Source organism: Choloepus didactylus, chromosome 7 (assembly GCF_015220235.1).
Source record: "Choloepus didactylus isolate mChoDid1 chromosome 7, mChoDid1.pri, whole genome shotgun sequence".
Lineage (NCBI taxonomy): Eukaryota > Metazoa > Chordata > Mammalia > Pilosa > Megalonychidae > Choloepus > Choloepus didactylus.
This window is the reverse complement of record NC_051313.1, coordinates 90,669,343-90,694,476: the sequence shown is the minus strand read 5'-3', so window position 1 is coordinate 90,694,476 and position 25,134 is coordinate 90,669,343. Positions and strand designations below refer to the sequence as shown.

The following is a 25,134-nucleotide window of genomic DNA, read 5'->3' as shown; positions in this document are numbered from 1 at the left end:
TGATCATCTCAATAGATGCTGAAAAAGCATTCAACAAAATCTGACATCCTTTTTGATAAACACACTTCAAAAGGTAGGAATTGAAGGAAACTTCCTCAACATGATAAAAAGCATATATGAAAAACCCACAGCCAGCATTGTACTCAATGGTGAGAGGCTGAAAGCCTTCCCTCTAAGATCAGGAATGAGAATAGGATGCCCACTATCATCACTGTTACTCAGCATTGTGCTAGAAGTACTAGCCAGAGCAATCTGGCAAGACAAAGAAATAAAAGGCATTCAAATTGGAAAGGAAGAAGTAAAACTGTCATTATTTGCAGATGATATGATCTTATGTCTGGAAAACCCCGAGAAATGAATGATACAGCTACTAGAGCTAATAAACAAATTTTGCAAAGTAGCAGGATACAAGATTAATGAACGGAAATCAGTAATGTTTCTATATGCTAGAAATGAAAGAAGTGAAGAGACACTCAAGAAAAAGATACCATTTTCAATAAGAACTAAAAAAATGAACTATCTAGAAGTAAACTTAACCAAAGATGTAAAAGACCTATACAAAGAAAACTACATAACTCTAAAAAAAAAAAAAAAAAAATAGAAAGGGACCTTAAAAGTTGGAAAAATATTCCATGTTCATGGATAGGAAGGCTAAATGTCATTAAGATGTCAATTCTACCCAAATTCCTCCACAGATTCAATGCAATCCCAATCAAAATTCCAACAACCTACTTTGCAGACTTGGAAAAACTAGTTATCAAATTTATTTGGAAAGGGAAGATGCCTTGTATTGTTCAAAACACTCTAAAAAAGAAAAATGAAGTGGGAGGATTTACACTCCTTGACTTTGACGCTTACTATAAAGTCACAGTAGTCAAAACATCATGGTACTGGCACAAAGACAGATATATCAATCAGTGGAATAGAATTGAGAATTCGGAGATAGACCCCCAAATCTACAGCCGACTGATCTTTGATAAGTCCCCCAAAGCCACTTAACTGGGACGTAACTGTCTTTTCAACAAATGGGGCTGGGAGAGTTAGACATCCATATCCAAAAGAATGGAAGAGGACCCCTACCTCTCACCCTACACAAAAATTAACTCAAAGTGGATCAAAGACCTCAATATAAAAGACAGTAACATAAAACTCCTAGAAGATAATGTAAGGAGACATCTTCAAGACCTTTTATCAGGAGGTCACTTCCCAGACCTTAGGCCCAAAGCACAAGCAACAAAGGAAAAAATAGATAAATGGAAACTCCTCAAGCTTAGAAGTTTCTGTACCTCAAAGGAATTTGTCAAAAAGGTGAAGAGGCAGCCAATTTAATGGGGAAAATTTTTGGAAACCATGTATCTGACAAAAGACTGATACCTTGCATATATAAAGAAATCCTACAACTCAATGACAATAGTACAGACAGCTCAATTATAAAATGGGCAAAAGATATGAAGAGACAGTTCTCTGAAGGGGAAATACAAATGGCCAAGAAACACATGAAAAAATGGTCAGCTTCACTAGCTGTTAGAGAGATGCAAATTAAGACTACAACAAGATACCATCTCACACCAATTAGAATGGCTGCCATTAAACAAACAGCAAACCACAAATGCTGGTGAGGAAGTGGAGAAATTGGAACTCTTATTCACTGTTGGTGGGACTGTATAATGGTTCAGCCACTCTGGAAGTCAGTCTGGCAGTTCCTTAGAAAACTAGATATAGAGTTACCCTTTGATCCATCGATTGCACTTCTCAGTATATACCTGGAAGATCTGAAAACAGTGACACGAACAGATATCTGCATGCCAATGTTCATAGCAGCATTATTCACAATTGCCAAGAGACAGAAACAACTCAAATGTCCTTCAACAGATGAGTGAATAAATAAAATATGACATATACACACAACAGAATACTATGCAGCAGTAAGAAGGAACAATGTAGTGAAACATATGACAACTTGGGTGAACCTTGAAGACATAATGCTGAGTGAAATAAGCCAGCTGCAAAAAGAGAAATACTACATGCTACCACTAATGTGAACATTGCTGGGGGAGAATGCAGGGGTGTTGGGCTTCCCTACTTCGATGGTTGCTGATGTGCGCACAGATATTGGGGACTGGTGGTTTGATAGGCTGAGCCCTCAGTCATGGGGCTTGCCCTTGGGAAGACTGTTGCTGCAAAGGAGAGGCTGGGCCTGCTTGTAATTGTGTCTAAGTGTCTCCCCCTGAATGCCTTTTTGTTGCTTAGATGTGACCCTCTGTCTCTAGCTAAGCCAACTTGGCAGATGAAGTCACTGCCCTCCCCACTATGTGGGATCTGACACCCAGGGGTGTAAATACTCCTGTCAACGTGGAATATGACTCCTGGGGAGGAATCTAAACCTGGTATTGTGGGATGGAGAACATCTTCTTGACGAAAAGGGGGATATGAAAGGAAATGAAATAAGTTTCAGTGGCTGAGAGATTCCAAAAAGAACGGAGAGGTCACTCTGGTGGGCACTCTAATGCACAATATTGATAACCTTTTTTAGGTTTTAATGAATTGGAATAGCTAGCAGTAAATACCTGAAAGTATCAAACTACAACCCAGAACCCTTGACTCTTGAAGACGATCGTATAAAAATGTAGCTTTTGAGGGGTGACAATGTGACTGGGAAAGCCATGTGGATCATACTCCCCTTTGTCCAGTGTATGGATGTATAAGTAGAAAAACAGGGGCAAAAAAAAAAAAAAGAAAAAAAGCACCCAGTGTTCTTTTTCACTTTAATTTTTATTCTTATTACTTTTGTGTGTGTGGTAATGAAAATGTTCAAAAATTAATTTTGGTCATGGATGCACAGCTATGTGGTGGTACTGTATATAATTGTACACTTTGTACGACTGCATGGTATGTGAATATTTTTCAATAAAATTGAATTATTAAATATTATTGAACTTTTAAGCTTTACTCAGCATTTTCCAGTTACATGCATTTTCTAAAATCTTCCCATTTCCATCAAAACTACTACTAGACATGAGTGTAGTCAATATTTAAGTGTGTTTTAAGCCAATTAACAAAAACAAATCCTTTTTATAAATAGAAAATTCTTTAACTTCTTACTCTTTTGGTGTTATTACCCAAGCTGGCAAAATTATTTCTGTACTTAAAACTTATCAAACCTCAGAATAGGACATTGACTCAGTTAATGTGCAATATCTTTTCCAGGTTTCCTCTTCCAAACATATGGCATGATACAATTTAAAAGCGTAGTTTTAGAGTCATGAAGACTTACATTTGGGACCTTGTTCCACCACTAACAGATTGTTTGGTATAAGATTATTAACCCCTGTAAAACTTAGCTTCCTCAAATATAAAATAGAGATAATAATAAATGCTTGTTTGAGTGCTGGGAGGAATAAATGAAATGATAAATGAAAAGTGCTTAGTCTAGTTCCTGAGGAATAGAAGGCATTGAATAAATCATTATATTTTCACGGTCCTTTCCTTAAGGTACATCCATAACTGAGTAGTCAAAGCAATGGAAAGTGATTGGCAAAATAGTGATTATAATCTTTTTTATCTACCTACTGTCAGAATATGAGATTTGATTTAACCCCCTTACATGCTAATAAATTAGCATGTTATTGTTTTGTGGATGCTGGCTGAAGACTCAAGACTTCTGGGTCAGAGACAAAGGACTTTATTGCTCGTAGCAAGAAGCATGAGCTTCGTGTTGGCATCAGTTCATCATACCACCCAAGTCCCCTGGGGATGATTGGGAGGGAGAAGGCTGGATGCTACCCATGCAGTGAGTCTGCATTGAAGCTGAAGAATACTGAGTTTGGGGAATTCAACACTTTTATTGTAAGCGGTAAGCAAACCTCTTCTCTGTCTGGGGAATACATTACCTCATCCCTCAAGGGCACTCACTGTAACATAACCCTGAAAAATGGCCAGGAAAAAGAGCAGTGACGGCCTTTGCTCTTTGCCATTTCCAGTATGAATGTAAAGGGATTTTTCTGGGTCCATGGCAAATTGTCTCACCCAACTCCTACCTTCCTCACAGATGAAACTGTTATTAAATATAGATTGAGAACTACTTTGACCTTTTTGGAAAAAAATAATAAATGTGGTACAATCCGAGAGTTTAGCATAATGCCTGAAACCATTGGTGTTAATGGATAAGTTAATGAATAAATAAGGACTATGCCCACAAAAAATACAACTATATATTTATTAAATATGCCTTTGATTTAATTTTATTTTTAAATTAAAGTAAATAAAATGAAGATAGTAATTTTTAGATAAAGTAAAACCATACATCTTGATTATTGCTATATTTTATAAAACCATGAGACAACCTGTTCTAATTTGCTAATGCTCCCAGAATGCAAAACACCAGAAATGGATTGACTTTTATAAAAGGGGGGTTATTTGGTTACATTTACAGTTTTAAGGCCATAAAGTGTCCATCAACAAAGGGTACTTTCACTGGAGAAAGGCCATTGGCATCCAGAAAACCTCTGTTAGCTGGGAAGGCATGTGGCTGGCATCTGCTTGCTCCCAGGTGGTGTTTCAAAATGGCATTCTCCAAAATATCTGCATCAGCTTCCAACGGTCATCTTTAAAATGTCTGTCTCAGCTTCAGCTAGCTATAAGCTCCTTCTTTCTGAGCTTTTACAGAGCTCCAGTGAACTGATCACGGCCCATGCTGAATGGGTGGGGCCATGCATCCATGGAAATACTGAACCAATAGGTTCCAACCTAAATCTACACTAATATGTCTGCCCCCACAGGATTGCATCAAAGAACATGACTTTTTCTGGGGGACTTAATATATACAAACTGGTACTAAACCTGAGTCCCTTCTAGGAAATACAGAGACCTATCTATAAAAGAAGTAATAGAAATAAATAGAGGACTTGAGTGTTTAATCAGATTAATGGCCAAATTTGACATTATAAAAGTAAATATATCCATAATTATTGAATTTGCTTATTATTCTTAACTGCCTTCAACTATGCTGGTTGTAATTTAGAGAGAAAAATAAATACAATGAGTAATTTTCTTAATGTCCTATTGCCCTATGTTTAACCTCAATACTCATAGACTTACTCTACCAACAAATCTTGACTCTGTGAAGCTGCTGTACTGAGATTTGCTTTTTTGGTTTCATACTGAGCCACTTCCTGTTATCCTTTCAAAGCCAATTCTAACCCATAAGGCATTTGTTTGATTTAACTTCAGAATATTCTTTGGACAATGATTTCTTAACATGTTCTGATCAATTTCAATTCTGCTTTCCTATCATGTGCAAAATGTGAACTGTGTGCTCTGGAGCTTTTGAGTTCTAGTCACACTAAGGACAGCAGAGTATAAATTAAATAGTTTAGGTAACTGAAGCAACTCCATGTTTGTTGAGAAGGATAACATCTGCTACTGTCCTCTTCACTGGAAGTCCACTGTTAATTTTAGAAAAACTTCTGACATACTGAATTGCAAATAATTACAGCATAATATATGAAAACTTTAAAGAAAGAGATGAGTTATTATCAGAAAAAAAACTATTTCCACTAAGTGATCAAGCACCCATGTAAAGTATAGTTCTTACCAATCAGATCATCCTGAGTCAGATCAAAAAGGCTGACTTCTCTTCTCAACCCCTCTTCCTCTCCTCCCTTCCTCTCCCCACAAATGTTTTCATCCCTTTCTGTCTTGTCCTTCCCCATCCCCACCATCCCACTTCCTGTTCCTCACCCTTTGCCTCAGGCTCCTGTTCTGGTTAACAGCCTGAGCTAGAGAGTGAGGAAAGAAACTTGGGGTTGGGGGTCTAGGGGAGTATTGCAGGTCCTCAGATCCTACCCACAGTGGAGAAGAAGGAAAATTGACCACACAGTCCAGTGTCAAGATCAGAATCATTAAGACAAATAAACCTTTCTCTTGTTATTGTATCCCATGTGTAATTTTGCTAAGGTAATGTGTTTTTTCTGCATTTTCTTCTCTTTGTATTATCCTGGTTTCAGGTGGGCCATGCACCCAGCAGAAGTATGGAAAGATGGAGGTAAGTGGTGTCTCTTACCAAATATCCATGGTTACTTTTATATATAATTGGTTCACTAGTAATATTACATTATGTTTTCTTATCTCCTGGTCTGTATTTATCAACTCCAGTGATTAGCCTGATTGTCATAGAGCACATAACACTGCATAACACATGACACTAGCAAAATTGCTAAATTATTCTATCTTTATAATCCCTGGAACATTTTCCCCTTACTTTATTTTATATGTAATTTTATTGACATATATTCACATACCATACAATCATCCAAAATGAACATTCAGTTGATCACAGTATCATCATATAGTTGTGCATTCATCTCCACAATTTTTGAACATTTTCATTACTCCAAAAAATTAAAATTAAAATTAAAAAAAAGAAGTTTAAAAGAACATCCAAAACATCTCATACCTCTCCTCTCCAACTATTATTCATTTACTTTTTGTCCCCATTTTTCTACTCATCTGTCCATACACTGAATAAAGGAAGTGTGAGCCATAAGGTTTTCACAATCTCATGGTCACACCATGTAAGCTATATAGTTATATGATCATCTTCAAGAATCAAGGATACTGGGTTGCAATTCAACAGTTTCAGGTATGTCCTTCTAGCTATTTTAATAAATTAAAAACTAAAAAGGGGTATCTATATAATGCATAAGAATAACCTCCAGAATGACCTCTTGACTCCATTTGAAATCCCAAAGACACTGAATCTTTGTTTCATCTCTCTTCCCCCTTTTGGTTCAGAAGCTTTCTCAATCATATGGTGCTGGGTCTGGGCTCATCCCCAGGAGTCATGTCCCACATTGCCAGGGAGATTTACACCCCTGGGAGTCATGGCCCATGTAGTGGGGAGGACAGTGAGTTTACCTGCAGAATTGGCTTAGAGAGAGAGGCCACATCTGAGCAACAAAAGAGGTTCTCTGGGGGTAACCCTTAGGCACAATTATAAATAGGCTTAGCCTCTCCTTTGCATTAACAAGCTTCATAAGGACAAGCCCCAAGATCAAGGGCTCAGCCTACTAAACTTGCAGTCCCCAATGCTTGAGAGAATATCAGGAATTCCCCAGATGGGGAAGTTTAATATTACCACATTTTCCCCCAGTCCCTCAAGAGGGCTTTGCAAATACTTTTTTTTCTCTGCCCAAATTACTCTGGGATGTATCAGGGCTTCATGCTAACCTGAACAAACCAACCAGATCTCATCCCCTATTTAATGTTCCATGTAATTATTCCCCCTTACTTTTGTAACCATACCAAACTTTTATCATGTGGTGGTACTTATCAATCTCTTTTATATTAAAGGTATTTATATATACCCCTTATATTCTCTGCTAGACTGTAAGTTATCTAAGAACAAATTGCATGTCCAATTTTTGATAGACCCAACACTTAGCACAAGATACATAAGAAGAACATACAGATACTCAGTAATATTGCTTGAATGAGACCACAAATAACTAAATATTCTCTTCCTTTCTACAACCCTAAGGTGACTATGCTTTTGGTTCATTTTTCATTTGGTAACATTAATTAATTATTATTTCCACTGTATAGTTTCACTTAGATGCTTTCATCAGATTTATTTCCTTAGGTCATGGAATTTTTCTCCTTCACACTGCTTTTTTAAGACTAATATAATATGATCACAGAAAAAAAACTTAATAGATTTGTAACATTTTCTTATGTCATCCTTAGTGAACATGAAGTGAATCCTGATTCGACACATAGCACAAGAAATACTTTCTCTATTTTGGGGGTGTTTTCTGCAATTTTCCCAAATATGAACATACTAATTTCTAAAATTTGAGAGGAGGCTATCTTTTCAATCAAGATATATTTTTTAATTTAAGTGTGAATGAGGAGGAGTGTTTGGAAGATGTAGTGATTTAAATTATTTCAAGATGCTAATATATTAATGAAATTACTATATAGGGTGGTTTAAAATGAAAAGTGTTCTGCCACCCTGCCCCAAGTTCTTCTAGTAATTACCTCTAAATCATATACTTATTCAGATTTTTTTTGATTTATCAACTTTAGATAAAATATGTTACACATTGACTCCTGTTTTCATTTCCTGGCTGCTAAAACCATGTGTTGAGTTAAACAGTGGGAATTTATTGTCTCGCTGTTTGAGGTTAGGAGAAGTTCAAAATCAAGTTGCCATCAAGGCAATGCTTCCTCCCAGAAGACTTGCATTCTGGGGCAGCTGCTGATGATCTTTGGTCCTTGGCTTTTCTGTCACATGATAATGCACCCGGCAGCCTCTCCTGGCTTCTCCCTTCTCTTCTGGATTCCAGGTTCCATTGACTTTCAGCTTCTGGCTGCTCCCTCTGGCTTTGTCTTTCTCTGTAGCCTTCTCTACAAGGCCTTCAATAATGGATTAAGACCCATCCTTTTTAGTTGGGCTACACCCTAACTGAAATAACCTCATCAAAAGGTCCTATTTACAAGGGTTCACACCCACAGGAATGGATTAAGTTTAAGAACATGTTTTTCTGAGGTACGTAGCTCCAAGCCACCATAGCCCCAATACAAATTATTTGCCTACTTCCAAATTTTCCACACCTTCTACTGAATTAAATAGTTGTGTTTTTTTTCCTATCCTTAATCCATGATTACTGAATACATAAACTTGGGAAAGTTTCTTAATCCTTTGTAACTCAGTTTTATTACTTCTCAAGTGGAGAAAATTCAAGTACCTTACAGGATTTTTGTGAGGATTAAATGAGTTAATTGATGTAAAGTGCTTAGAACTGTGCCTGACACATAGTAAATAAGTGATGATGATTATTGTCATTGTTGCTATTGTAGTTTTTATTCAAATGGTTCCATTTGTAAATTAACATTATATTCTTAAACATCAATTTTTTATTTGATCAGTTTTATACAATATATATTGACTCCCTACTCTATAAACCATTAGCGCATTTCCTCCACCTGTCTTCTTGGTCTTGAACCTCCCAACTTATAGGAATTATATCATCACTTTTACATTCTGCTGTAACCACAATTAAGATTTCTGAGTTTTGTATAGGATGATTTTGAAAATTGGAAAACAAAAAAGGAGGTAAATGACACGGTGGAACTGTAACCTATAACATTCTTTGAAATTTGCTCTATAGCTCCTCATTGAATTGTGCTTTGAAAGTCTTCACCTTTCTGTACATACCCTAAATTTCATAATAAGGAAAGAACTGAAACTGTAGAACTATAATCCATAATTTTTTAAATTACCTATATAACCGCTTGTTGAGCTGTACATCAAAAATTAACACCTTTCTTTTGTAAGTTATATTTTACAATAATGGAAATAGCTGAAGTGGTGTGACCCATGACATTCTTTGAAATTTGCTCTCTAACTACTTGTTAAATTGTACTTTGAAAGTTATCACTGTTATGTACATATGTTAAAGTTCACAATAAAACATGCATTTAAAAAGATAGAATTTACACATCATTATGACAATGCAAATATTATTTACTACAGAGTGAAGCAGAATAAGATTATACTACCTCTTTATAAAGTCAATCAACATATTAAGGATGTTCCAAATATAAAGATAAAACAGATTTTCTCTCTTACATTCAATCAAGTATTCAAATCACTCCATATTTTAGTTTGCTTTACATTTGAATTATCGTTTCTTATAAAACTTTTACTTTTTTTATTGATATTGCTAATTGTTTTCCCTATGACATGATAAAAGAAACATAACTCTTTACTATATACTGAAGATTATCCAGCCTATACATATACATATATATATATATATATATATATATATATATATATATATATATATATTACTACCTGTTGTAGTACTGACTTCCCTCTGACTTCCTGCTTCCAACTGCACAGCCTTCATCTGGATTTTCCGTCTGGGTTAGCATCATTGTTTCCATACTTTATTTGCAGTTTTTCTCTTTATTTTGCTAAAATATAAACTCAACTAACTTCTTCAGAAAAGATGAGGGAGAGATCAACTTTCAGAATTCCTCAAAGTTGAAAAGTGTCTTTCTTTGCCCTCACAATTGTCTGATAATTTGGGCAGGCATAGAATTCTAGTTTAAAAATCATTTCCCTCAGAAGTTTATGAATATTTCCTAATTATCCTCTAGTATTCAGTGTTGCTAATTAGAAATCCGTTGTGAGTTGGATTCTTATCCTTCTGTAAGTAAACCTAAACTTTCTTGATGCTTTTAGACTTTTATATTTATCCTTGGTAATTTGAAATATCAGAACGAGGACAAGTCTATATGTAAGCTTTTTTAATGTGATTTTTCATACATCTTACTTAGTTCTTCATAGGTATTTTCCATTTAAAAACAAATAACTGCCTTGTGGCAAAAAATGTCTTTCTTTCTTTCTTTCTTTTTTTAAAATAGTTTCCTCTCCTGTTTCTTCAAACTTCTTTTCTTTAATAATTTCCTCTCCTCTATTTCTTCATTTCTTTCCTTGAAACACATGTTAATTAAATGTTGGGGTTCCTGAATTGAACTTCTATATACATACTTTCTTTTCAAGCTCCCCTTCTGTACATTTTTCCTCTTCATTCTGGGAGACTTGCTTGCAGCCCTTCTATTGATTTTTTAAAAACAATTGTATTTTGTTTCCAACAGCTCTTTGTATCTTCTGATTGTTCATTTTTCATAGTTTTCAGCATTGTTTTGTAGATAGACTATCCTTTTGAACCCTTCATATAATACTAACGAAAGTTCAGTTAATTTTTTTGGTCTTCTTTTTCCTCTATTAGCTCTGTTTCCTCTTATGTCCATTGTTCATTTACTTTGTTTGTTTGTTTCTTTCTTGTTTAGTTTCTTTTTTAAGAATTTTTTTTACTTTGATTTTTTAAATGCAATTTTATTGAAACATATTCACATACCAGATAATCATCCAAAGTATACAATCATTCATTCATGGTACCATCATATAGTTGTGCATTCATCACCACAATCAATTTTTGAATTTTTTCATTATTCAAAAAAAAAGAAAAGGATAAAAATAAAAATAGAAAAGAACACCCAAAACATCCCTACCCCTTATACCTCTCTATTATTTATTAATTTTTTGTCTTTATTTTCTTACTCATCTGTCCATACACTAGATAAAGGGAGTGTTAGTCACAAGCTTTTTGCAATTACACCATTACACCTTAAGAGCTATATAGTTATACAATCATCTTCAAGAATCAAGGCTACTGGATTACAGTTCAACAGTTTTAGGTATTTCCTTCTAGCCATTCTAATACACTACAAACTAAAAAAGAATATCCGTATGATGCATGAGACTAGCCTCCAGAATGACCTCTGAACTCCATTTGAAATGTCTCAGCCATTGACACTTTATTTTGTTTCATTTCTCTTCCCTGCTTTGGTCCAGAAGTCTTTCCCAATTCCACAATACCAAGGCCAGGCACATCCCTGGGAGTCATGTCCCATGTTGGGGGCTCTTTTTCAGCTTTTTTAACAGTTGCTGTATGAGGCAATGCTGACTCTCATAGCTGCAGAACCCTAGCTCTGAGTCTCAGGTGTCACACAGATAACCAAAGTTCCAGGGAATGACCAGGTTATATACACAAAGAGCTCAGCATCTCAGAATTTAGAAATAACTGTAACAACTAAGGAACATATGTGACTGCTGTTCTTGTTTTGTTTCTTTCTCTTGATTTTCACAATCAGACTTACTTTTTTTCAAATTTCTGAGGATATGTATTTCTTCATTTATCTTTAAAATTAAAGGCTAAGTTAATTAATATAGGTGCTGGAATGGGTTTCTTATGCTGTATCATTTCTCAAGTAGGCCTCTCCCCTGACTAGCAGCTCAGTATATTTACATATGTGAGGTATATTGACTGGTCAAGCTTATTTAGATTTTTCAGTTAGAGGGGATGGTTTAGAGAACCACCAAAAAGTCAGAATAGAAGAGCTTTGCTCTTAGATGTAACTTTTACAGTCAAAGACTTAGGCCTTCCTACAAAGTTCTTCGAATTTCTTTAGAAAGCAACCTCCACTCTCCATCTTAGTGGTAATTTCAGGGCTTCTAGTTGCTCCCTTACTCCTAGATAGAGAGGGAAGTCAGAGGGACCAAATAGAGTGAATTAATCACCTTGATTAGTAAATGCCAATTCCATGACTGGAGCCTTTCTGGCTCCCACTAAAAAGCTCTATTCTCCCCTCCACTACAGACTTCTCTTACATGTATTTTAAGCTGCATTTCCTGCTTTATGTGACTCATCAACAAACTATAATCCATTTTCCATCTTCCTGAAATTCATAGAAAACTCTGGTTAATTGGTCAACTGCCTTCCCATTTTCTTTACTTCTATGGGTTTATTCCTTTTTGTATTTTTTTAACTGTCATTTCAATGATATCTATGGATGGAGCAGCATTAAATAAGTGAACCCAGGTTAGTAGCTTCATTTATTCATTCAAGAAATATTTATTGAGTGCATACCAAGTGTCAATATTAACATGAGATTGGTTTGTTGGGCTTGTAGATTTTTAACACTCTAGGATAGCCATTTTTCTTTTTATTTCATATATAGAAGAAATAAAGGGCCCAAAAGCCCACCTTCTAACTGCTAACTCCACTGAAGGAAAACTTGATGGAACTGATTGACTGTGAGCCTGAACCAGTAGCCAACCTTCTGTTGCCTTTCCACTCATCCTTTTGGCTTTTTTTACCATTCTTTCACCCCTTTCCACTCTGGCATCCCACATGTTATTACGATCATAGAAAAAATTATAAGACATTAAGGAATTACTGAGTGTTTTAATTTCCTAGGCTGCTCAAAGCAGATATCATGAAATGGGTTGGTTAAACAGTGGGAATTTATTAGCTTTCAGTTTGAGGCCAGGGAAATGTCCAAATAAAGGTATCTATCTGAAGACCAGCTGCTTGCAATCTTTGGCTCTTCTGCCACATGGCAAGGCACATCATAGCATCTGCTAGTCTCTACCTTCTCTTCGGGTTTCATTGCTTTCAGCTTCTTTCTTCTATAGCTTTCTCTCTCTCTCATGTGAGGCTTTGAAGCTGTAGGTACCCCAGAAAATATCATGTTCTTAAAGCTAATCCATTCCCATGGGTGTGGACCCATTGTGAGTAGGATCTTAACTTAAGTTGAGATGTGACCCACCTCATTCAAGGTGGGTCTTAATCCTCTTACTGGAGTCCTTTATAAGAGGATAAAATACAGAAGACACAGAAAAAAGCCAGAGAAGCACAGAGAGAAAAGTCAGGGAAGCTGAGAGAGAAGGACCTGCAGAAAACAGAGAGAAACCACAGAAACAGAGAGAAAGCCACTAAAGCCAGAAGCTGTAAGCAATAAAACCTGAGAAAGAAGGGAGAGACCAGTCCACATCACCATGTGCCTGGGCAGGTGACACAGGAGCAGGGCCACAAGGTAGCCAGTCTTTGGGGAGAAAGTATCACCAATTAATGCCTTGATATGGACATTTTCATGGCTTAAGAACTGTAAGCTTATAAATTAATAAATCCCTACTATATAAAAGCCAACCTATTTCTGGCATATTGCCTTTTGTCAGCTTTAGCAAACTATAAACACCTCATCAAAAGGTCCTACTTGTGAGTTTATACCCACAAGAATGGATTAAATGTAAGAACATGTTTTTCCAGGATACATACAGCTTTGAACCACCACACTAGGCCAAAATTGAAGGGAAAAGCAAGAACCAAGGGTATTATTCTAATAAAGAAGCTGCTTTTAGCCAATTACATTTTCCCATCATTGAGGGAAGGAGTAGAATTTGACGTCTTTTGGAGCCAAGTGAGATAAATCAACCCAGGTTTTCAACAAGGATGGGGCAGGAGAGTCTAAAGGATCCTTCCTGCAATAAACTGAGGCTGCCCTTCCAAATTTAGGATGACCTGGAAATGGAAGACCCCATGTAAAATTACAACACAGTTGAACCCCCTGAGACATCCAGAGAAACTCAAGACTTGAAATTGGTTTACTGTGGTCCTGAACTTATATCATTAACATAAATGCTAGTACTTTCTGGAGGAAAGTAACTTCAAAGTTTTCAGGAACTCAAGAAAACTACTCTATGAGCAAGAACCAGAAACTCAGAGACTTTAGATACTGTAATTACCAAATGTTGACTCTGAAAACAACTATGCTGACCATTTAAAGAAATAAAAGACATGACTGAAAATATCTTTGGAGAACAGAAAACTATAAAAAGTGATATAACAGATTTGAAAAAGAATCAAATAGTTCTAAGCAACATTCAATAACTGAAATTTAAAATCCAAATAGAAAAGTTGAACAGCTGATTAGATGCAGCTAAAGATAAGAAATAATGGAAAAGACAAGTCAGAAGACATTACTCAGAGTGCAGCTCAGAGACAAAAATATGAAAAGAAAGATGATAGGATGCATAGAGTAAACAGTGAGAAATTCTAATATATGCTTAGTTGGAGTATCCCAAAAAAAGAGGAAAGTCTGGGGGAAAGGCAATATTTGAAGAGAAAATTTCTGACAATATTCCACAATGGATGAAAGACACTAATGCACAGACTCAGGAAGCCCAAAAGTCACAAGCAGGTTAAATAAAAATAAGGCAATATATCACAATGAAACTGCAAAAAATTAAAGACAAAGAGACTGAAAACAACCAGAAAAAAAAAAAAAGATTATCTTCAAAGGAACTATATTTATGCTGACACAATTATTTTCTCAAAATCAACAAAGAAATTTAGAATACAGAGAATGGTATCTCTAAGATACTGAAAAAATGTAAGCCTAAAAGTCTATACCCAGGAAATAACTTCCAAAAATGAAGAAAAAATAAAGCCTTTTTCAGACAAACAAAAACTGAAAGGGTTTTCCAAGAGCAGATATACAGTAAAGGAAATTCTAAAAAGTGTACTTGAGTCAGAAAAAAAAAATATCCTAGATAGGCTGAATGTCAAAAGGGAAACAAAAGCAAAGAAAATGGTAGACATATGGATAATACTAAATAAATACTTCTTTACAAAATAATCATAATGCTTTCTGAGATTTTAAGAAATATAGGATTATAACACACTGTAATGACATTGTATGCATTGGGAAAGGGTTAGTGAAGTTTATATGATCTAAGAACTTTATAGTGTCTTAAATGAAGATAAAGCTCCTGTTAGTATTAATTTTTATAAAGTAAAGATGATTGTTGTAATTTCTGACATGACAATTCTAGTAGTTTTCTACTGTTGCTATAGCAAATCACCACAAACTTAGTTGCTTAAAGCAACACAAATTTATTATCTTGTATATTTGGAATTCAAACATCTGAAACGGGTCTCATTGGCTAAAATCAAGTTGTGGGCAAGGTTACCTTTATTTCCAGAAATTCTAAGGATGAATCTATTTTCTTGCCTTTTCCAGCTTCTAAAAACTACCCACATTCCTTGGCTTGTGGGTCCCTTCTATCTTCAAAGTCAGCAATGGCTGGTCAAGTCTTTTTCACATCACATCACTCTGACACTCTCCTCTCTTCTGTCTTCTTCTGTTTGGAAGGGCTCTTGTGATTACATTGGGTCATTTGGATAATCCAGGATAATCCTCCCATCTCAAGGTCAGCTGAATAGCAACCTTAATTCCAACTTCCACTTAAATTCTCCTTTGTCATAACATAACACATTCACAGGTTATAAGGATTAGAACATGGACATCTTTGAGGGGCCATTATTTTTCCTACAACATCCATTAAAAGAACAAAACCATAGTATGCAATTTCCAAATTGGCAGAGAAAAAAAAAAAAAAGAATGGTAAAAAGAAATCAGCAATCTAATAGAAAAATGGCCAGACTTAAATAGGCATTTCACTGAAAAGGATATCCAAATAGTAAACATATGAAAAATTGATTATCAGAAAAAAGCAAGATGAAACAACTACCAAGATATCATTACATGTCCTCCAGAATGAAATGAAACAGACTGAATAACAAGTGTTGATGAGAATATAAAACTTTCATACATTTTGGTGGGAGTAAAAATTGGTGCAACCACTTTGGAACACTGTCAGCAGAATCCATAAAGTGGATTATAATCCTAGAATTCAATACTACGTATCCAACATATGTACTAGAATGTTCATAGCAGCACATAAAATATTCATAAAACAGTCCATCAAATCTATCATGGATAGACGATTGTGGTATATACAATTTATGGACTGCAATACAACAATGTGAATGAGTGATTTACAACTATACAAAACAATATGAATAAACCTCAAACATAAAATCAAATGAAAGAAATCAGACACACCAGAGTATTTGCTGTTATGGTTCTATTTATAAAAAGTCAAAAACAGGCAGAACTAATTTATAGTGTTAGAAGAAAGGATAATGGAAATCCTAGTGTGGACAGGGTAGAGACTGGTGGAGAGCTATAAGGGGGAATTCTGGGGTGATGGCTTTTTGCAAAATTGTATGAACATTATGATCCCATTTGTGTATTCTTTTAAAGCATATAGTTATATATTCAAAGGAGTATGATATGTAAACAGTGTCTACAGCCATACCATCTGGGTTTGTATTCCAGTTACACCACTTTCTAGCTGTTGGGGAAAGTGACTTAATCCCTCTGTGCCAGAGTTTCCTCCTCTAAGAAATGAGGATAATAATAGTAACAATTTCATGGGGATGCTACCAGATTATATGAGTTGAGGTGGGCAAAGGGCTCAAACAAAGATTGGCACTTAGTAGATGCTTAATAAATATTAGCTGTTATTACTACACAGACAAATAGATACAGACGTGGATATACTCGGTATGCCAGTTTGGATGTATCATGTCCACCAAAATGCCATGTTCTTTGATGCAATCTTGTGAGGGCAGACATATTAGTGTTGATTAGGTTGGAACCTATTGATTGAGTGTTTCCATGGAGATGTGACTCAATCAACTGTGGGCAAGACCTTTGACTGGATATTTTCCATGGACATGTTTCCCACCCTTTAAGGGTACCCTTTAAGGGTAACCAAGGAAACTGGATACCAGAAAACTACAATCTACACCAGGAAAAAATGAAGATATGGCCCAGTCAAAGGAACAAACTTACACCCAATCAAAATACAGTTGAAATATTGTTTCACTGTAATGAAACAATCTATTAAAGATTTTAAAAGAAATATGCTAAATCAAATCAAAAACCAAATCAATGAGTTCAGGGAAGATATGGCAAAAGAGATGAAGGCTATAAAGAAAACACTGGGTGAACATGAGCTAGAAATCAAAAGTTTGAAAAAACAACTGGCAAAATCTATGGAAATGAAAGGCACAACACAAGAGATGAAAAACACAATGGAGACATACAACAGCAGATCCCAAGAGGCAGAAGAAAACACTCAGGAACTGGAGAATGAAACACCTGAAATCCTACACACAAAAGAACAGATAGGGAAAAGAATGGAAAAATAGAGGCAACATGTCAGGGAATTGAATGACAACATGAAACACATGAATGTGCATGTCATCGGTGTCCCAGAAGGAGAAGAGAAGGGAAAAGGGGCAGAAGCAATAATAGAGGGAATAATCAATGAAAATTTCTCATCTTTTATGAAAGACATAAAATTACAGATCCAAGAAGCACAACATACTCCAAACAGATTAGGTATCAATAGACCTTTGTCAAGACACTTAATAATCAGATTATCAAATGCCAAAGACAAAGAAAAAGTCCTGAAAGCAGCAATACAAAAGCAATCCATCGCATACAAAGGAAGCTTGATAAGACTATGTGCAGATTTCTCAGCAGAAACCATGGAAGCAAGAAGGAATTGGTGTGATATGTTTAAGATACTGAAAGAGAAAAACCACCAACCAAGAATCCCATATCCGGCAAAACTGTCCTTCAAATACAAGGGAGAGTTTAAAGTATTCTCTGACAAACAGACAATGAGAGAATTAGTGAACAAGATACTTGCACTGCAGGAAAATACTAAACAGAGCACTACAGACATATAGGAAAAGAGAGGAGGGAGAGATTTGGAAGACAGTTTTGGGTAATGGGAGCACAGCAATGTAAGTACACTGAACAAAGATGACTGTGAGTATGGTTGAAAGAGAAAGGTTAGGAGCATGTGGGACACCAGAGGGAAAGAGGAAAGATAAAGACTGGGACTGTATAACTCAGTAAAACCAGAGTGCTCAACAATTCTGATAAAATGTACAAATATGTTTTTACATGAGGGAGAACAAATGAATGTCAACCTTGCAAGGTGTTAAAAATAGGGTGGTATTGGGGAAAAAATACAATCAATGCAAACTAGAGACTATAGGTAACAGAAACATTGTATAATGCTTCCTTTAATGCAACAAAGGCAATATATCAAAGCTAAATGTCTTTAAGAGGAGGACATAAGGGAGGGGTATGGGATTCTTGGCATTGATCATGTTCTCTAAGTCTTTATTGTACTTTAGTTTAATTCTATCTTTCTTTTTGTTGCTTTTAAGCTTTTTCTTTTTCTTGTGTCTCTCTACCTTCTTTGACTCTTCCTCCTTCTTTGTGGAAGAATTGGAGATGACTGTATATAGATAGTGGTGATGGTGGTGAATACATAAATATGTACCTATACAGGGAACCATTGATTGTTTACTTAGGATGGAAAGTATGGTGGGTGAAAAAAAACCAACTTAAAAAAAAAAACAGATTGATGAAGAAAACTTGAGGGCATTATACTGAGTGAAATAAGTCAGACACATAAGGACAAATATTGCAGGGTCTCCCTGATATGAACTAATTGTAATATGTAAACTCACAGACAGAAAATGTAAGTTACCAGGATATAGAACAAGGTTAAAGAATGGAGAGTGGTTGCTTATTATGAGCAGAATTTTCAACTAAGTTGAACTTCAGTGCTTGGAAGTGGACAGAGGTGATGGTAGCACATTATTATGAGAACTAACAGTGCTGAATGGTGTGTGAATGTGGTGGGAAGGGAAACTTAGAGTCATGTATGTCACCAGAAGGAAAGTTGGATGTTAAAAGATGGTAATGTTTAAAACAGTGAATCTTGTAATGGACATTCTCCATGATTAACTAGAACTAGAACAAATGTATGACACTCTAACTAGAAGTTAATAATAGAGGGATATATAGGGAAAAATATATACCTACTGCAACTATGTACTACAGTTAGTACTATTTTAACATTCTTTCATCAATAGTAACAAATGTACTATACCAATACTATGAGTCAATAATGGAGGTGGGTTACTTCAGGGTACGGGAGTATTTGAGGTATTTTTTTGTGTGTGTTTATTTTTTTTCTGGAGTAATGAAAATGTTCTAAAAACTGAAAAAAAATGTGGCAATGGATGCACAGTTGTATTATGATACCATGGGCAATTGATTGTGCACTTTGGATCTTTGGATAATTGTATGGTATGTGAACAATCTCAATAAAATTAAATTTAAAAAATGAGGGTGAAGATGATACAATCCCATTCAAAGAAAAGTTGAAGGAGTTCCTTGCTACTAGACTGGCCATACAAGAAATGCTAAAAGGTTAAAAGAGAAAGCCCATGAAGAAATAAAAGTCTTCACTAAAGGTACCTATATGGGAAAATATAAATACCAGTACTATTGTTGTTTTAGATTGTAACTCAGCTTTGTACTTCTTACAGGATCTAAAATGAAAATGCATACAAAGTAATGATAAGTGCTAGGAAAACAGGATATCCACATGCAAAAGAATGAAAATAGATCCCTACCTCACACCATATATAAAAATTAACTGAAAATGTATCAAACATCAATATATAAGGAATAAAACTACAAAACTCTTGGAAGAAGATATAGAGAAATACCCTCAAGCAATGGATTCTTAGACTTTATACCAAATGTACAAGCAACAACAGGAAAAATTAGATAAATTGGATTTCACTAAAATTAATAACTTTTTTGTATAAAAAGATATTATTGAGAAAGTGAAACAACCCACAGAATGAGAGAAAATATTTAGAAACTACATATCCAATAAGGGTTTAATATCCAGAATATATAAAGAAATCCTACAACTCAACAACAAAAAGACAAACAATCCTATTAAAAACTGGGGAAAGAATTTGAATAGACATTTCTTCAAAGAAGATATACAAATGGCCAGAAAGCCCATGAAAAGATGCTCAGCATCATTAGCCGTTAAGGAAATGTAAATCAAAACCACAATGAGATACCTTTTCAGACCCACTAGAATGGCTATTGTGCTGGTTTGAATCTGTTATGAACCCCATAAAAGACTATGTTCTTTTAATCCAATCTTGTGGGGGCAGACCTATTGTGGGTGGGATCTTTTGATTAGGTTGTTTCCATGGAGATGTGACCCTACAGATTCAAGTTGGGTTTTAATTAGTCTACCGGAGTCCTTAAGAGATCTCAGGGAGAGAGAGAGATTGCTCAGAGCCAAACGGACCCATAATTTTGGAGATACTGCCAGAAAGATGTTCAGAGATGCTGAGCTAAAAGATGAAGCCCAGAGTTTGCCCCAGAGCAGCTAAGTGAGAACCCACAGATGCTTGAAGAGAAAGTCACTGGAATCAGAAGCTGAAAGCAACACAAACAGGGAGTAAAGGATCAGCATACACCAGCCATGTGACTTCCCAGCTGACAGAGTTGTTCCAGCTGCTATCAGCCTTTTTTCAGTGAAGATATACTCTTGTTGATGCCTTAGTTTGGACACTCTTATGGCCTTAGAACTATAAATTTGCAACCTAATAAATCCCCATTGAAAAAGCTGATCCATTTCTGACATATTGCATTCTGGCAGTTTTAGGAAACCAAACAGCTATTATATATATATATGTTTGTATAAAAGGAAAAAAAAGTGTTGATAATGATGTTGAGAAACAGGAACCCTCATACATTGTTGGGAAAGTAAAATGGTTCAGCTGCTTTGGAAAACAGTTTAGCTGTTTTATAGAAAGTTAACAATAAAATTACTATATGACATGGCAATTCTACTTCTGGGTATATACCCCAAAGAATTGAAAGCAGTGATTTAAACAGTTATCTGTACTCCAATATTCATAGCAGTATTATTCACAATAGCCAAAAGACAGAAGCAGCCCAAGTGCCCATCAGAAGATGAGTGGATAAACAAAATAAAGTATAAACATACAATAAAATAGTATTTAGCTGTAAAAGATACAAAAGCTCAGATATTATATTATTTCACTTATATAAAGTAACTAGAGTATGCAAATTCATAGAGACAGAAAGAAGATTACAGGGTGCCAGGATCAAGGGTGGGAGTGGGGAATAGGAGTTAATGTTTAATGGGTACTTGCTTTCTCTCTGGGTCGATAGAAAAGTTGGCAATGGATGGTGGTGATGGTAGCACAGCATTGTTAATGTAATTAATATCACTGAATTTTATATTTGAAAACAGTTAAAATGGAATTTTTTATGTTGTATATGTTACCACAATAATTTTTTTAAAAAAAAGAAATGAAATACAGATGAACCTTGAAAAGATTATGCTAAGTGAAAAGAGCCAGTCATTAAAGATCACATATTAACAATTCCATGTATGTGAAATGTTCAGAAAAGGCAAATCCATATAGTCACAAAGCAGATTGATGAAAGTAGATCAGTGGTTGCCTAGGACTGGGAATAGGGGGGTTGAGCTGTACATAAGATGCTGTAACTTTGTTTTTCAGTAATAATTTGAATTCAAACAAAGTTATAGACAAGTAGCTGGCTTTCAGTGATTTTTTTTTTTTTTTTGAACACTAAAACCCTTTTATTTTCTAGATAACTTCTATGGCATATGCTGGTATTTGTCCAAGGAGAGTGACTTGGTGGTCCTGGCCATTGGGTGAGTAGGGGAGGCGATGAGGAAGGGTTTACAGGCATCAGGAAGCCAGGCACTGATCTGGAGGAATAGGCTGTGGGGAGCCACTAGACAGGGTGTAGAGGGGAAGATAGACAGAGGGACAGGGAGAGTCAGAGAATGAGGAAATTCTCCTGGTGCACCCCCTTGGGTATGTTCAAGCAGGGGTGCTTTGGGCATAGAATCATCTGGAAGCTGTGTGGGAAGTGGTCTTTGTTCAGCAGATTAGGTGCAGAACTTTTCAAGGGAAGTGCTTTTGGGTGCAATAGTTCTCCTTTGGCCCAAAGAGCCCTGCACATTCTAAATGCGGAGCATCTCCCTCCACTAAATTCCATCATGGTAACTGGGACAGTGTCCAAACACTGCCAACACCATTCCTAAGTGCCACCTGGAGGAAGGGCCACCATGGTTGAGGACCACTAAAGGCAGCAAGAAAATAAAACTCTCTCCAACCTGATTCTGAGGGTCACCTACCCGACCTGGAACCTGGGAGAAAGGTTGGTGGCTCCTCCCAGGCCTCCATGAAGGTGTGTGGGACGTGCAATGAGCAATGGTCAGTGTTGGCAGCATAGCCTCTTTCTCCACTCTGCTGCCAGCTGCCTTGTCACACAGGGCCAGTTCCTCCTGCTTAAGCAGTTCCTGGAGTCTCATTTAAACGCCATGCCATTAAGAAATATTATCGGTTGCCAATGTCTCCGTGGGGATTTGTCACTGGGCTTTCTCATGAGTGAGCCCTGGATACTGGAAAGAGACCTGGAGAAACTCATTTTGCGATGCTCTGCTCCAAAGCCATTTTTGCCATAGGATGAGAATCTTGCCCTCATTGTTCACACTTGTACCCCTTACTGTTCTGTTGTGCTGGACAAAGAGATATCCATAGACTAGGTGGGAACATCTCTGCAAGAAAGTTATTTTATGGAACTAGACACAGTTTTGGAGTTGAAAGCAAATGCTTGTCCCAGCACGACTCCAGGGTAACTTGGATCAGGCCGCCTCAGAATGGAGACAGCTGGCAGAAGGCTCCTATGTCCCAGAGAGTGTTTGTTTGTTTATTTTTAAATTTGTGGGCCAGTATCAAAAAACTGTGAAATTTCTCATGAAATCCAGATTTCTGAAATCTCATGCCAAATTGGCAGTTCTAGCAATGCAGGCTGGCCTTCCTTTGTGGCAACAATGGGTTAGAGTGGAGGTGGCTGGTTTGGAGGAGCACTGCATGTTACCTGCATGCAGCAACCCTCCCATAAAACCTGTGGACATGGCAGCATTAATTAGAAAGATGGGGCTTGTGTTGGCAATATCTAAGTTATTGACCAATATGGCTGGGCAACAGGGTTCTTGTGTTCATGGCTGGATCCCAATAGGGCATTGAGACCGTGGAAGTCCCAGCTCCCACTTACTGAGTTCCTCTTAAATGCCAGGCACTGAGGACTTTGTCTCTATCTCATTTAAGCCTCGCATGTGATCTTACCTGCTCAGGTTTCAGAAAGGGAAATTAGTGGAAGAAATTTGGGTTAAAGGATGCTAGATGTAGATATTTTTTTGGCTGTGCTGGCATGGTGAGTGTACAGTGTTCCTTGATTCTTCTTTAGATACTGCAAGATACCCGAATATAAGTTTCCATTTCCGTTAAGAGACTGCTTGGTGGCCATGGTCCATTCTTGAAATCTCTGAGTACATCCGGGGTGGATCCAGCCTGGATGGTGACCTGTGGTGACAGCGTGGGAGGTGGAGTGGCAGCTGTCATTTGTCAAAAACTTTTGAACAGATCAGATCTCCCCAAGATTTGTGCTCACATTCTGACTTTATGCTGCTCTCCAAAGACTGACTTTCCAGCTCCATTCCTATCATCAGAACAGGAAGGTGCCCCTACTCAGTTGGAATTTTGACTTCTACTGTTGGCATCTTTACCTGGGTATTAACCCTTCTTGGAAAAGCACCATCATGAAGGGTGCCCATTTGCTGGCCAAAGTCTGGGCAAAGTATGGAAAGTGGGTGCGCTCAGAAAATATCCCAGAGAGGTTTAAGAAGAGAGGTTACCAACAGATGCCCCCGAACCCCTAAATGAAGATGCCTATTTGGAAACAAGCATCCTTCTGGATGTGAAGAACTCACCCCTGATTGCAGAAGATGACGTGATATCTCAGGTCCCAGAAGCCTGCATTGTGAGCTGCGAGTATGATCTTCTCCAAGACCATTCACTGTTGCACAAGAAGAGGCTGGAGGACCTGAAAGTGCCAGTGACCTGGTACTACATGGAAGACGGTTTTCTTGGAGTGCTCAACACCATTGACATGGGTTGCTTGTACTTCCCCTGTTCCACGAGAATTATGAATGTGGTAGTGAAGCTTTTAAAGGGCTTGTGACCATCTTTCCTTCCTGCTAGAGCTACTAGGAGTTGGATTTCACCATCATCTGTGTCCCTCATCATCTGGTGCTCTCTGTTGCTGATTTAGGTGATGCTGGGTGAGGCTTGGGAGGGTGTGGAGGTTGCTCCAGGTTCTAGACTCATAGAATGCATGTTTCTGATGTCTGAAGGGACTGCAGTAGAGGAGACAAGTTCAGTGTGCAACTCTCTCTGTCCTTGTCCACTTTTGGGAAATTTTGAGCTGACAATCTTCACTGGCCATTTGTGAGAAAGAATCAGCATGTAGAGGTTACTTACGGCCTCCCTACAGTAGAGTTCAGACTGTCCAGGGGAACTGATCCAGCCTGGGTGCAATGGAAGTGCCCTGGTTGGCTGGACCTAAGAATAATACGGGCATCAGGTGAAATCTCATGGGGTTTTTCCAATCTGATTCAGAGGGTGGTGGAGTTCATGAAGTTCTGATGTTCTTGGTGGTGGTGGTGGTGATAGTGTCGAAACTGGCTTCAGCCTCCTCCTCTGGGTGAAGTGACATTTTTCCTACTGAGCACCAGCTTCTAGGATCAGATCTTGACTGTTTGGGTTGGAAGAATTAACACAGAATGGATGGATTTTCCATAGTGATTGACAACTTAGTGGCAGCTGAAGACAGCCTGGAGCTGCCCAATTAGGGGAACTCTGGAGTCAAAGCCGAGCTTCCAACCAAAACCTTGTAGAGCCAGAGGGTCGCCTCAGACTAGCTCTGTTCCTTTTTCAATTCAGTGGAGAAAGGCTCAGCCATTTTCAGTTCCCAGTGCTGTCCAGTGATATAGTTTTAAAGGATTATGGATGGGCAACCTAGCCCAGGAATGTTAGGACTGGTACCTTTTGAAAAAAAGCT

The 25,134-nt window shown here is 37.0% G+C and overlaps 1 pseudogene; it reads left to right on the top strand.

Moving 5' to 3' along the window:
* Positions 1–6,012: 6,012 nt before the first annotated feature.
* LOC119540649 lies at positions 6,013–24,255 on the top strand (annotated as a pseudogene).
* Positions 24,256–25,134: the final 879 nt, after the last annotated feature.